This window comes from Ostrea edulis, chromosome 6 (assembly GCF_947568905.1).
Source record: "Ostrea edulis chromosome 6, xbOstEdul1.1, whole genome shotgun sequence".
NCBI lineage: Eukaryota > Metazoa > Mollusca > Bivalvia > Ostreida > Ostreidae > Ostrea > Ostrea edulis.
This window is the reverse complement of record NC_079169.1, coordinates 24,842,098-24,856,091: the sequence shown is the minus strand read 5'-3', so window position 1 is coordinate 24,856,091 and position 13,994 is coordinate 24,842,098. Positions and strand designations below refer to the sequence as shown.

Sequence of the window (13,994 nt, the reverse complement as noted above, 5' to 3'; positions counted from 1 at the left end):
GAAGTGTATTACACAATTTCTGTTGCAAACACTTATCCTGACCGCTGCATACAAACTTTTGGATTTCTTTCAAAACAGTTGTTCATAATTTAACGTTGTTTTAAATTAATGCATTAAAAGAATTCTATGTTTTAATGTATTATACCTGAGACATTATATGCTGTGTGTGCATGTGTGTATTTCATTATTATTATTTTAATACGCCCTGAAATCTTATCTAGCATATTTATGGTATCTTGTGTTTTCATGTTTTATATGTACAATTGGGATAAGTACAGCTACAGACTCTTTACATGTGATAAAGCCTTTATTACTTTTAAATGTTTTATTTATTTTCTATGTATTATAATGTGTATAAAATTCTGTTGTAAGGTATATATGCATTGCATTTGTAAAGCACCTTTGAGCAAACAGAGTGTATGAAAAAGGTGCTATATAAATATGGTATTATTATTATATAAAGAGGGAAATGTAGTTTATTGGTTGCTGAATTACACACTAACTGCTGATGATAGGTTTAATTACAGATACACCATCTTTGTTCAGGGGATGGAGAAAAAAAAATCAAAATTACATGTATATTGTGGAATCTATGGAGAGCCAAACAGTTCAATATTCTATCTATATTGTGGAGTCTATGGAGAGCCAAAGAGTTCAATATTCTATCTTTATTGTGGAATCTATGGAGAGCCAAGGAGTTCAATATTCTATCTTTGTAATTATGTATTTGTTGTTACTAAATGCGCCATTGGTTCAATGTAAAATAGAGAAATGTTAATCGTTATCTTGACATTTGTAATACATAACGGTATATTCGTTATTTGAATGTCGTAAGATGTAAGGAATGTAATGTCTGTGTAGATGCGTAACAAGTGAATGCATTATTTATTCAATGTAAATTTGAAATTAGATCTTCGTCATCCGTATTTGAGCATTTGCACATTGCAGTTGCGAGTTACAGTAAAAAAAATTGGTAATCCATCCGATGATAGTTTGACATTCGAATTTGCTCATTCGTTTACTGCATTTCAACATTTGTTCGTTGTTTTACCATTATGACGAATCTTTTGGGAAACAGACTATAGAATCATATTGGAGGACCAGTTTATGTGACATTCCCTCGGAGCTATTATTTTCCCGGCCTTTCGAAGTCCGAGGTAAATTATTTTGTGCAAGGAAGATATTTTGATAAGCAATTCCATATTTTTACTATGAGTTTCATTCCTTCTGTTTATCATAAGTAGAGTTTCTCCTCCTCCGATGTACTGATTAATAGAAAAATTCGATTATCTAATCGAAATGGCCCCCGATTATAGATAATCTATTAAAATTTTTGATAATCGATTAATCAAAATATAACTTAAAGTAATTTATTCTCATGCTTTCTTGATTTATTTTCTGTGAATGTAACTAATTCATAAGTATTAAATTGATAAATGAATCCAATGATAAAAAATACATCAAAAATGCATTTCAGAAATCACCCCAAATTTTTTACCAATTCATTCTTCATTCAATAATAAACAAATTTAATACTTGAAATTAATCGATTATTAATCAATTATAGTGCGTCCGATTATACTGATAATCAATCATGAAAAAATATTCCGATGGTTCATCACTACGACTGTTTAAAAGGTTGGACACAATTCCCTAACAGGGCAATTGTTACACTAAAAATGGAATTGTTACTCTTTTTTAGTGTAATTAACTGTATCATTGGGATTTTCAGTTGTTTCCCCTCTATTCTCGTGTTTGCTTTGAGTAAAAAATTAAGTGCAAGAATACTTCTACATCCTCTAAATATTTAGAGTCTAGGAAGTGTATATTTACATATATGTACAAGGACTCTATATGTGGCCAACAAGGTTTATAAAACCTCTAACAGCTAGACTATCAAATAAAAAGATAATGTTTCTTTCTCTGCTTTAAACAGACAAAATGAGTGTTTTACAATAAAGAGGCTTGACAGAGGACAACTGGAACAATTTTTTTGACAAGAGAAAAGTATCTCAAATTAAACTATATCAAAATACCCCCAGTAATATTGATTAATGATACATTTTTATACGCCCGTTGAAGACGGGACATATTATGGTATGGCGTCGTCCGTCTGTCCGGACCTTGTGGGCAGGATACAAACTGAACCATAAGCCCTAGGACTTTACAACTTGGTACATTTGATCACCATGATGAGAGGAAGATGCCTATTGTTTTTCAAGGTCAAAGGTCAAGGTCGTAGTATCACTTTTTAGGAAAACCTTGTGGGCAGGATACAAACCGAACCGTAAGCTCCTGGATATTATAACTTGGTATATTTGATCACCATGATGAAAGGAAGATGCCTATTTTTATACGCCCGTCGAAGATGGGACGTATTATGGTATGGCGTCGTCCGTCTGTCCATCTGTCTGTCTGTCTGATGAGAGGAAGATGCCTATTGTTTTTCAAGGTTCAAGGTCGTAGTATCACTTTTTTAGGAAAACCTTGTGGGCAGGATACAAACCGAACCGTAAGCTCCAGGATATTATAACTTGGTATATTTGATCATCATGATGAGAGAAAGGTGCCTATTGTGTTTCAAAGTCAGAGGTCAAAGGTCAAGGTTGTAGTATCACTTATTAGGAAAACCTTGTGGGCAGGATACAAACTGAACCGTAAGCTCCAGGATATTATAACTTGGTATATTTGATCATCATGATGAGAGGAAAGTGCCTATCGTTTTTCAAGGTCAAAGGTCAAGGTCGTAGTATCACTTATTAGGAAAACCTTGTGGGCAGGATACAAACTGAACCGTAAGCTCCAGGATATTATAACTTGGTATATTTGATCACCATGATGAGAGGAAGATGCCTATTGTTTTTCAAGGTCAAAAGTCAAGGTCGTAGTATCACTTATTAGGAAAACCTTGTGGGCAGGATACAAACCGAACCGTAAGCTCCAGGATATTACAACTTGGTATATTTGATCACCATGGTGAGAGGAAGATGCCTATTGTTTTTCAAGGTCAAAGGTCAAGGTCGTAGTATCACTTATTAGGAAAACCTTGTGGGCAGGATACAAACCGAACCGTTAGCATATTTATGAAGTAGCGCATTCTAAGGCTATCCCTCTTTATATCTTGATATCCATTTCTACAAGCATAATAATGAATTAGCTCACAGAGGAAAGTGCTAACTTCACTAAAATATGAATCCCACTAAAATATGTTTTCCTTGAGCAAAATCTACGGGCGTATTATGCCACGTTGGCGTTGCTCTTGTTAACAAAAATAGGAGTTTTGAAATTGGGGTGTCTGAAATTGAGTTAGCTATCTTGTGGAGAGAAAAAGAAGGGGGGTGATCAGATACGAAACAAGTGCTTGTGGAAATAATGTAAAATTCAAATCTAGGCCATGGCTCAAGCTACTGGTTTTATGGCCTGGCCTAGTAGAAATTATGGAAAAATAGCCTGACTGGTCTATTACATAAAAACTTTAAATATGTTACATTCAAGGTTGGCTGTCATTTAATGAAAACAACTGGTAAATGATAACTGATTCACTTTGTTTACAAATATAAAACCCATAAGCGTCAGAACCGAGGGGGGGGGGGCTAGGGAGGGGTTTAGGCTCTCCCCCCCCCCCACACTTTTTTTGCAAAGATAGACGTAATAGACATAATAACAAACCCCCCCCAAACGACGTAGAATTTTTTTGTTGGTTTAGCCCCCCCCCCCCCCCCCCCAACTTTCCGAGAATAGTTTTTGCGTGTTTTAGAATTTTTACCCATTCATTGGCAATGTACATATTAACTATTTAATATTATGAATTATATATTTCAGTGACAGCAATGCAAAAATGGTGGGGAAGGGGCGCGAAAACGAAAATCAATCTCAATCAAAGCAAATATGTACAAGAGTTCTTGGTCTCGCACAAATAAATGTAACGTCCCTGGTTGTATATGGTTACTAAATGGCATACACTGTTTGTTTAAATCAAACTACTTCAGCAGCACATTTTCAACGACTTTTAGCACCAACCGGTTAATGTTGAGTGTGCTAGTCCTATATGATTCTATAGTCTGTTTCCCAAAAGATACGATGTAGCGCGCGCCCTCTGTCGTCATATTGGTAGAACAATTTACAGATGTTGAATTGCGCAAATACGGATGTCGAACTAACATCGGACAGATTACCAAAACACATTTACCACAACTCACATAGGCTTAACAAACTACAATGTGCAAATGCTCAACTACGGAAGACGAAGATCCAATTTCAAATTTACATTAAATAAATAATGCATTCACTTGTTATGCATCTACACAAACATATATTACATTTACATCTTACGCAATTCAAATGACGAATATACCGTTATGCACTACAAATGTCAAGATAACGATTATTAAAAACATTTTTCTATTTACATTGAACTGATGGCGCATTTAGGAACAACAAATACATAATTACAAAGATAGAATATTGAACCCTTTGGCTTTCCATAGGAATCATCATTGTTCAGGGGTGGGTAGGGGTCAATATTCATGGGTAACAAAAATTTTAGCGGTTATTTTGTGGGTAACCTCAACCTTAAACTCAATCCGTGCTAACAGATTAACTAACGTTCACAGGGAAATTGCACTGATAACTGATGCAATTAAAGGTGTTTTACATTGTGTTGGACTGTAATTTCTGTATAATTGTGAATGCATGTGCAATTAAAATGTGACAGGTACACCTTGTATATAGATGTTTTAAGACTGGAACATTAATGGGCAAGATTGGAAGTCTACAGCGTTCGTGACTGTCATCGTAGTTACAGTCAAACCTCTTGACGTCACAATGTAAAGGGCAGATATGATTCAGCGCCGATGACCATGAAAACATTGGATTGAAATTGTAGTTTCTGAAGTTTATTTCAATCTGCTTTGCAATTACATGTACTATAACCAACATAATGAGTATCAGGTGCAAACATGTAAAATCTTATGATACTTGTATTAAAATTTAGGACGTATATATTACAGACATTATATTACAATATCAATCATGTGATTGTATGTCACTTTACAAAAGTAAAAAAGATATACCAGAAGTTTTTTTAAGAGATCAAAAATTGCTTTTTGTAGATGTAACTATATCCCATGCAACGAGTTTCGGACTGGGGTATGTTTTTTACCTGTCCATCAGTCAGTCAGTCAGTCTGTCATTCCTTTTTTTGTCAGCGTAACTCCTCTGAGACTGCTCAACAGAATTTCGTGAAACTTTGTAGTTAATAAGGACACACTGTGTAGATGTGCATATTCTCATGAAATTCTGATTCATTAATTTTTGTGAGAGTTATGTCCCTTTTGAACTTAGAATTTCGAGCCTGTCTGTCTTGTTCTTTTCAGCGCACCTTCTCTGAGACCGCTCAACAGAATTTTGTGGAGCTTTGTAGTTTATAAAGACACATTGTGTAGATGTGCATATTTCCAGTAAATTCTGATTCAATAATTTCTCTAGGAGTTATGGTCCCATGGGGATCTTTGTTAGAATAGGCCCTCGGTACCCCTTGCTTGTCGTAAGAGGTGACTAAATGGGATGGTCCTTCGGAGGAGACCACAAAAACCGAGGTCCTGTGGCACAGCAGGTGGAACGATAAAGATCCCTCCTTGCTTAAAGGCCATAAGCGCTGAGCATAGGCCTAAATTTTGCAGCTCTTCACCTGCAATGGTGACATCTCCATTTTAGTGAAATATTCTCGAGCAATATAAAATCAATCAATTAATCTAGGAGTTATGCCCCTTTTGAACTTAGAATTTTGAGCCTGCCTTTCCTGTTCGTGCATTAATGCATAGCATTACCATTCATTATGTGAGGCATTGTCAAGCGATGTTGGAGCATGGGGTATATGAGCTAGCTTGCTCTGACTTTTTCTTTTTTGCAATAATTCCGTTTACCACTTTCTGGGTTTTTCTTTTACAGCATCCAATTTACATGTATTAATGAAGTTAGGTCCGGAGCTTTTGAGCACAACTGCGCAGGATGCTACAACTAAGTATTTACTGGTTCAATACCGATCCCATTGGTGCAAACATATTACACATCTATTACTGAACCCTATCCAGTTGAAAAATTTGTGTCAATTCTAATTTTGAAAGGGTGTGGCAGGGATTATATTTTGTGGCAGAAGGATTGATTAATCAAAAAGTTACATCTGCATTATATTGTAGTTTCTGTCTCATACAACAAATCTTCTATTTTTATACTTCGATCTATACGTGTATTTCAGCTTTATGATTTATGATGCAAGTAGTTGAGACTTGTAGCTAGTTCAAGTATTGTAATTTATTAATTTAGTTGATATATTTTTTTCAAACAGAACACCGATTCTTAAAATTTTTTAAATTAATTTTAATTGAAATTTTGTATAAAAATTCAGTATTTTCGCCAATAATTTAAAGATATGGTCTCTATAACCCCCACTTTCTTGGTTCCATTTTAAATTTTAGGACAAGACCTTGAAAATTATGTGAAATTTTAGAAATTGACATTACTCCTAATATGTCCTTTTAAACTCTCAAGTTTGATATCATGAATTTTTCGTATATCAGGTGCAAAAAGATCATTATTTATTTCCATGGGTAGTATTAATTTTTTTTGGTTATCTGTAGTGTTACAAGACATGATTATATGTACCTATTTTATGCAATGATTGATTTATGTTGCTTATGTTGTGTTGACACCATCCGACAAATGAAGTTTAATTGAATAAATTCTAAGTGCAAAAAAGTCATGTTTAGAATACTGTAGCTCAATAATGAGCATTGTGACCCCACTTTTTCTTTTTAATTTCCTGTCTCCTTCAATGTAGAAATCAAAAATACACTTCTCAAAAAATTGACATTACTCCAAATCTTAGGTTAGGTGCGAACCTCTTTAATATACATTTATGGAAGGAAATCCGACCATTATCTGTTTTTCTTCACTTGTTTTTTAATTAGGTGGTATTAAATAGGAGGACACCTCCATTATGTGGTTTACTTCCTTTAGAAATAAGATTAACCTCTACTTTAAAAAAAAATTAATTCTATTTCCATCAACATTTAACTGCATAATACACATAGCACAGTCAGTTACAACGTCAGCTTTTTATGTCTGGGTGACAAGTTTGGATCTTGCTCTGCATTTACTGTTTTAACTTTTAAAAATGCATTTTTGGGGTAAACCTTGCAAATTTTGAAAACCTTGGTTATAGTTTGCAACATTTTCATTTGTGTGAAATATTCCTGTAAGTTAAACGTAAATTGAGGGTAAAAACAAAATGGTCTTCCAAAGCATTGATACCTGTTATAATTGTTAGGATACATGTAATATTTTCCCCTTAAACATTTGTAAAAACCACTGGTTTAAAGTCACAACTCAACTTTTTTATGGACTAGATGTTTTATATTTATTTGAAACAAAAGGAGACTATGCACACAAATCTCCCCATCTCCCAGTGTGATGTCTTATTTGCTATATTACTGCATTTTAAATATTGGAATTTGAATAAATTTTTGACATTATTATAACTTTTCCTCTAAAAGAAAGTATATGCATTTCTTTTAATGCATGAGGCATGATGAGGCATGATGTGCACCTCAAAAACAAACTAGTTCTAATTGTAACGGGGACCGTTACAGATGTTCCCCAAACCTCCCCCAATTAAAAAGTGATGTCCTTGTGAATCTATAGGAAAAAATCATTTTATTTTAGCCTTTAATTACATGTAGTACGTTCAATATGGTCATTTCAGTACCAAGAAATGAAAGAAAGCGTTGCACGTGCATACACGCGCACGCGTGTATGATTCCGAATTTTTGTTGATGTCGTTCAACAGGCTTTTGTATCATATACCCACAGTATGAATTTCATAACGTTTCCACCAAATATAAGGAAGTTATAGCGATTTTAAAATCGTCCAATCAGAAATCAGCACACGTGCATGCACGTGCTGAGCAGTAATTCTAACCACAGCAATTTGTAAGGAGTACCAAGATACATCTAAACCCCTAATATGAATAGAATTTGATGAAAAACAAAAACGTTATCGTCCTTTAAAAATTGAACATTTAAAAAACGTTGCACGCGCATGCGCGTGTGCGTTGGCATTTTTTGTTACACCAACATATAGATACACATATTGTCTACATATGCTGTGAATATCATCTCATTCGCTTCATAAATAAGATAGTTACAAACGTTTTAGCATTATCCAATCAAAATGAAGCGCACGTGCATGCGCGTGCAAATTGGTAATTTTGACTATGTAAATCAGTTAAGGGTCTCAATATCTACCTATGATATGAATTTCAAGCCATTTCAATGAACAACAAAAAAGTTAGACTGATTCCAAAGTTAGCGTACAAATTTTGTAATGCGCGTGCACGCGCATACGTGCGCGTGCTGGCAAAATAACTATTATTTTTCATATGTACAAATGATATACTATCATCCTATTTAGGTTTTATATCGCTTCCTTCAATATTCTGATTTTCCATTTTTTGTACCAAAATTGCAATGCACGTGCGCGCGCGTGCATGCACGTGCAAACAAAATGACTATCACTATGCACATCTACAAACGCTATACTATCATCCTGGAAAGTTTCATATCGATCCCTTTTGTAGTTTCTGAGAACACTACCGGACAAAAAAGTACCGGAGAAAAAGAATAATAATAATAATAATAACTAGTTCTAATTGTAACGGGGACCGTTACAGATGTTCCCCAAACCTCTCCCAATTAAAAAGTGATGTCCTTGTGAATCTATAGGAAAAAATCATTTTATTTTATCCTTTAATTACATGTAGTACGTTCAATATGGTCATTTCAGTACCAAGAAATGAAAGAAAGCGTTGCACGTGCATACACGCGCACGCGTGTATGATTCCGAATTTTTGTTTATGTCGTTCAACAGGCATTTGTATCATATACCCACAGTATGAATTTCATAACCTTTCCACCACATATAAGAAAGTTATAGCGATTTCAAAATCATCCAATCAGAATTTAGCACACGTGCATGCACGTGCTGAGCAGTAATTCTAACCACAGCAATTTGTAAGGAGTACCAAGACACATCTAAATCCCTAATATCAATAGAATTTGATGAAAAACAAAAACGTTATCGTTCTTTAAATATTGAACATTTGAAAAACGTTGCACGCGCATGCGCGTGTACGTTGGCATTTTTTATTACACCAAAATATAGATACACATATTGTCTACGTATGCTGTGAATATCATCTCATTCGCTTCATAAATAAGATAGTTACAGACGTTTTAGTACTATCCAATCAAAATGAAGCGCACGTGCATGCGCGTGCAAATTGGTAATTTTGACCATGCAAATCAGTTAAGGGTCTCAATATCTACCTATGATATGAATATCAAGCCATTTCAATGAACAACAAAAAAGTTAGACTGATTCCAAAGTTAGAGTACAAATTTTGTAATGCACGTGCACGCACATTCGTGCGCGTGTAGACAAAATAAATATCATTTTTGATATCTACAAATGATATACTACCATCCTATTTAGGTTTCATATCGATCCCTTTAATATTCTGATTTTCCATTTTTTGTACCAAAATTGCAGTGCACGTGCGCGCACGTGCATGCACGTGAAGACAAAATGACTATCACTATGCACATCTACAAACGCTATACTATCATCCTGGAAAGTTTCATATCGATCCCTTTTGTAGTTTCTGAGAACACTACCGGACAAAAAAGTACCGGAGAAAAAGAATAATAATAATAACTAGATTCGATCTCGTTGCGAGCAACGAGTGGGTCTTCCGTCCAAATTTAGATGTGATTAGATAAGAATTTGACTGACATTTTCGTTCATAAATAATGATACAAATATATTGTCTAGACGGACAATTTAGCTTTGGTAATGTTTTACAAATATTGATCATTTAAATGTTATAAATTAAAGACTCTCTCTACCTCTCGGCAACTTATTAAAGGGGTCAGCTTTTTTTCGAGAAAAAAGTTAATAATGTTATTTACTGTGATACAGATTCGACTGATCAGGCGAGTCATGCCGCCCGGAGGCCTATTTTTTTTTTTATATCATTCTAGATATATCTCGCAAAATTGAACAAATTTTGTTCTACATGTCCTATGGAAATTTTCTTAAGAAAAAAGTTATTGATTGCAACATTTATCAGACTGTTAAGGCGAGTCATAAGGCCCGTGGGCCTTTTTCTTGATATCGTTTGAAAGATATTGCAAACCTGAACAACTTTTGGTCTACATGTTTTATCAAAAGTTTCTCCAGAAAAAAGCTATTGATTGTGACACTAATCAAACTCTTCAGGCGAGCCATGAGGCCCGTTCGCCTTTTTCATGATGTTGTTCGAAACATCTTGCAAAACTGAACAACTTTTGCTCTAGATGTCTCATTAAAAGTTTCTTGACTAAAATGTTATATATTACAACAATAACCCAACTGTTCAGGTGAGCCATGAGACCCGCAGGCCTTATTCTTAACATCGTTAGTAACGCTTGCGAATCTGAACAATTTTTGTTCTACATATCTTATCAAAAGTTTCTCGAGAAAAAAGTTATTAATGTTATTAATTGTGATACAAATTTGACTGTTCAGGCGAGCCATGACGCCCGTAGGCCTATTTTTTGATATCATTAGATAGATCTTGCAAAACTGAACAACTTTTATTCTACTTGTTTTATCAAAGTTTCGTGAGGAAAAAGTTAATCATTGTAACAGAAATTCAATGGTTCAGGCGAGCCATGAGGCCCATGGGTCCATTTTTTGATACGGCACGAAAGATCTCAATAAACTGTACAACTTTTGTTATATATGTCTAAAAAAAATATTTACGAGTATAACGTTATGCGACATTTATCACTGTTAAGGCGAGTCATAAGGCCCCTGGGCCTTTTTCTTGATATCGTTTGAAAGATCTTGCAAAACTGAACAACTTTTGTTCTACATGTCTTATCAAAAGATTCTCGAGAAAAAAGTTAGTAATTGTGACACTGATCAAATTGTTCAGGCGAGCCATGAGGCCCGTTGGCCTTTCTCATGATGTTGTTCGAAAGATCTTGCAAAACTGAACAACTTTTGTTCAAGATGTCTTATTAAAAGTTTCTTGACAAAAATGTTATAGATTGCAACAATAACCCAACTGTTCAGGTGAGCCATGACACCCGCAGGCCTATTTATTAACATCGTTAGTTAACCCTTGCGAAACTGAACAACTTTTGTTCTACATGTCTTGTCAAAAGTTTCTCGAGAAAAAAGTTATTAATGTTATTAATTGTGATACAAATTCGACTGTTCAGGCGAGCCATGACGCCCTGAGGCCTAGTTTTTGATATCATTAGATAGATCTTGCAAACCTGAACAACTTTTATTCTACATGTCTTATCAAAAGTTTCGTGAGAAAAAAGTTAATCATTGTAACAGAAATTCAATGGTTCAGGTGAGCCATGAGGCCTATGGGCCCATTTCTTGATATGACACGAAAGATCTCAATAAACTGTACAACTTTTGTTATATATGTCTAAGCAAAATATTTACGAGTAAATAGTTATGATTTAAAACGTGGAGAAAAATGAGACACTTTTTTAAACTCCATTTTCGACCCCTACCGAGCTTCCATACTAGGCGCTTCCGGAAATTTTGAAAACCCAGGTGCACAACTACAACATGTCGTCTAACATCACTGAAAATTTCAGCACTCTAGCTTTTATCGTTTTTGAGTTTTTGTCTGGACAAAATGGTCATCTGAAAATCGATAAAAGGGGGATAACTTCCAACCGGAAGTGATTTTTCAAAAATTGAAACGGCGGTACAAACTTCAAATGGCAACGCATCAATCCTGAAAATTTGAAGCAAATTGATCCAGCCATCTCCGAGAAATCTTCTGCACAAAAATCGGTAAGGAGAAAAAAAAAGAATAATAATAATAATAATAAGAAAAGTGAAAAATCAACAATAGAATAATAGAAGGGTCTTCCGCTGAAGACGGAAGACCCTAATAAGAAACAGAGTAAAAACAATATGTTCCCAAACTTTGTTTGGGGAACATAATAATAACTAGACACGATCTCGTTGCGAGCAACGAGTAGGTCTTCCGTCCGATTTGTTGATGCACTCGGAGTTAAAAAAAAAAAAAGAAAGACAAATGAGTCCCAATTTAGTTTCCGACTTTAAGACACTTTAGATATAATCAATTTTTCATATCATAAGCTTCTGAAGCAAAGTTGCGGTGAAATTCGTTTGAAATTCGACTCTCCAGGCGAGCCATAAGGCCCGCGGGCCTATTTCTTGATGTCATTTGTTAGCCCTCTATAGACTCAACAACTTTAGTTCTATATGTCTTTACAAAATATTTACCTGTAAAAAGTTATTGAGATCTACCGATATCTACAAAAAATCGACTCTACAGGCAAGCCATTAGGACCATAGGCCTATTTCTTGATATCAATCGATAGATCTCGATAAACTGAACAACTTTTGTTCAATATGTCCTTACAAAATATTTACCAGTTACAAGTTTTTGAAATCGACTGATATCGACAAAAATCGACTCTACAGGCGAGCCATGAGGCCCACAGACCCATTTTTTGATATTGATCGATAGGTTATGACACATTGAACAACTTTTGTTCAATAATGCTTTTCAAAAAATATGTCGTTTTAAAGATATGAGGCGTCAAATATTTACGATTTTGGCCCTTAAAATCTCTAATTACGTAACATATAACCTACTTTTTGATTTGATAAGATCAAGCTCGTTGAAATGAACAGTTCCGCTTCTACAACTTATTGTAAAATATTAATAGTTTCTGAGATATTCTCAAAAACATTTGGACCCTTCTGAACCCCTAATTTAAAGGGCCAGCCCGTTTTGCTTGATATCGTAAGAAAGGCCTTGTCATTTTAAACATTTTTTGCTCAACAAGTATTTAGAAATTCTTTACCGTTCTCGAGTTATCTCTACAAGAAATATTTAGGGGCCAAACTGTAGCTCCCTAACGGGGCCACATAGGGAAAAAACGAAATGTACATTTTGTTTAGATTATCATTCTGAACAACTTTTGTTCAATAATGCTTTTCAAAATATTTGTCATTTTCAAGATATGAGGCGTCAATTATTTATGATTTTGGCCCTTAAAATCCCTTATTACGTAACATATGACCTACTTTTTGATTTGATAAGAACAAGCTCGTTTAGATGAACATTTCCGCTTCAATGACTTATTACAAAATATTAATAGTTTCTGAGATATTCTCATAAACCTTTGGACCCTTCTGGGCCCCTAATTTTAAAGGTCAGCCCCTTTTGCTTGATATCGTAAGAAAGGTCATGACATTTCAAACATTTTTTGTTCAACAAGTATTTAGAAATTCTTTACCGTTCTCGAGTTATTTCTAGAAGTAATTTTTAGGGGCCAAACTGTAGCTCCCTAACGGGGCCACATAGGGTAAAAACTAAATATGCATATTGTTCAGATCATCATTCTGAACAACTTTTGTTCTTTATTGCTTTTCAAAATATTTGTCGTTTTCGAGATACAAGGGGTAAAAAATTTGTGGTTTTGGCCCTTTTAAAAAATCCCTTATTACGTAACATATGACCTAAATTTTTATATGAATAGATTTGGATTGTTGAGATGAACATTTTTTGTTCTTTGACTTATACCAAAATATTAACGATTTTTGAGATATTTGATCTAGACTTTGAGCCCTTATAGATCCCTAATTTAAGGGGCTAGCCCCTAAATCTTGATATTTTCGAAAAGATCTCGTAAATGTGCACAACTTTTGTTCTACATGTCTTAACAAAATATTTGCAAGAAAAAAGATATTGGAGATCAAAGGTCAAAAATCGCCGAAATCGGCGAAAAATTTTGGCATCCATTTTTTCAGGTCCAGGTGAGCGTTTAGGCAAATCGCCTCCGGTAAAATCGAATCCCCCACAAATCTTCTAAAATGTTTACTCTAT

At 34.6% G+C, this 13,994-nt stretch overlaps 1 protein-coding gene across 2 annotated transcripts in view; it reads left to right on the top strand.

Moving 5' to 3' along the window:
• The window catches only part of LOC125683226 (potassium channel subfamily T member 2-like), a 78,814-nt gene that overhangs the window by 8,491 nt on the left and 56,329 nt on the right, over nt 1–13,994 (top strand). The gene's annotated exons all lie outside the window — the stretch shown is intronic.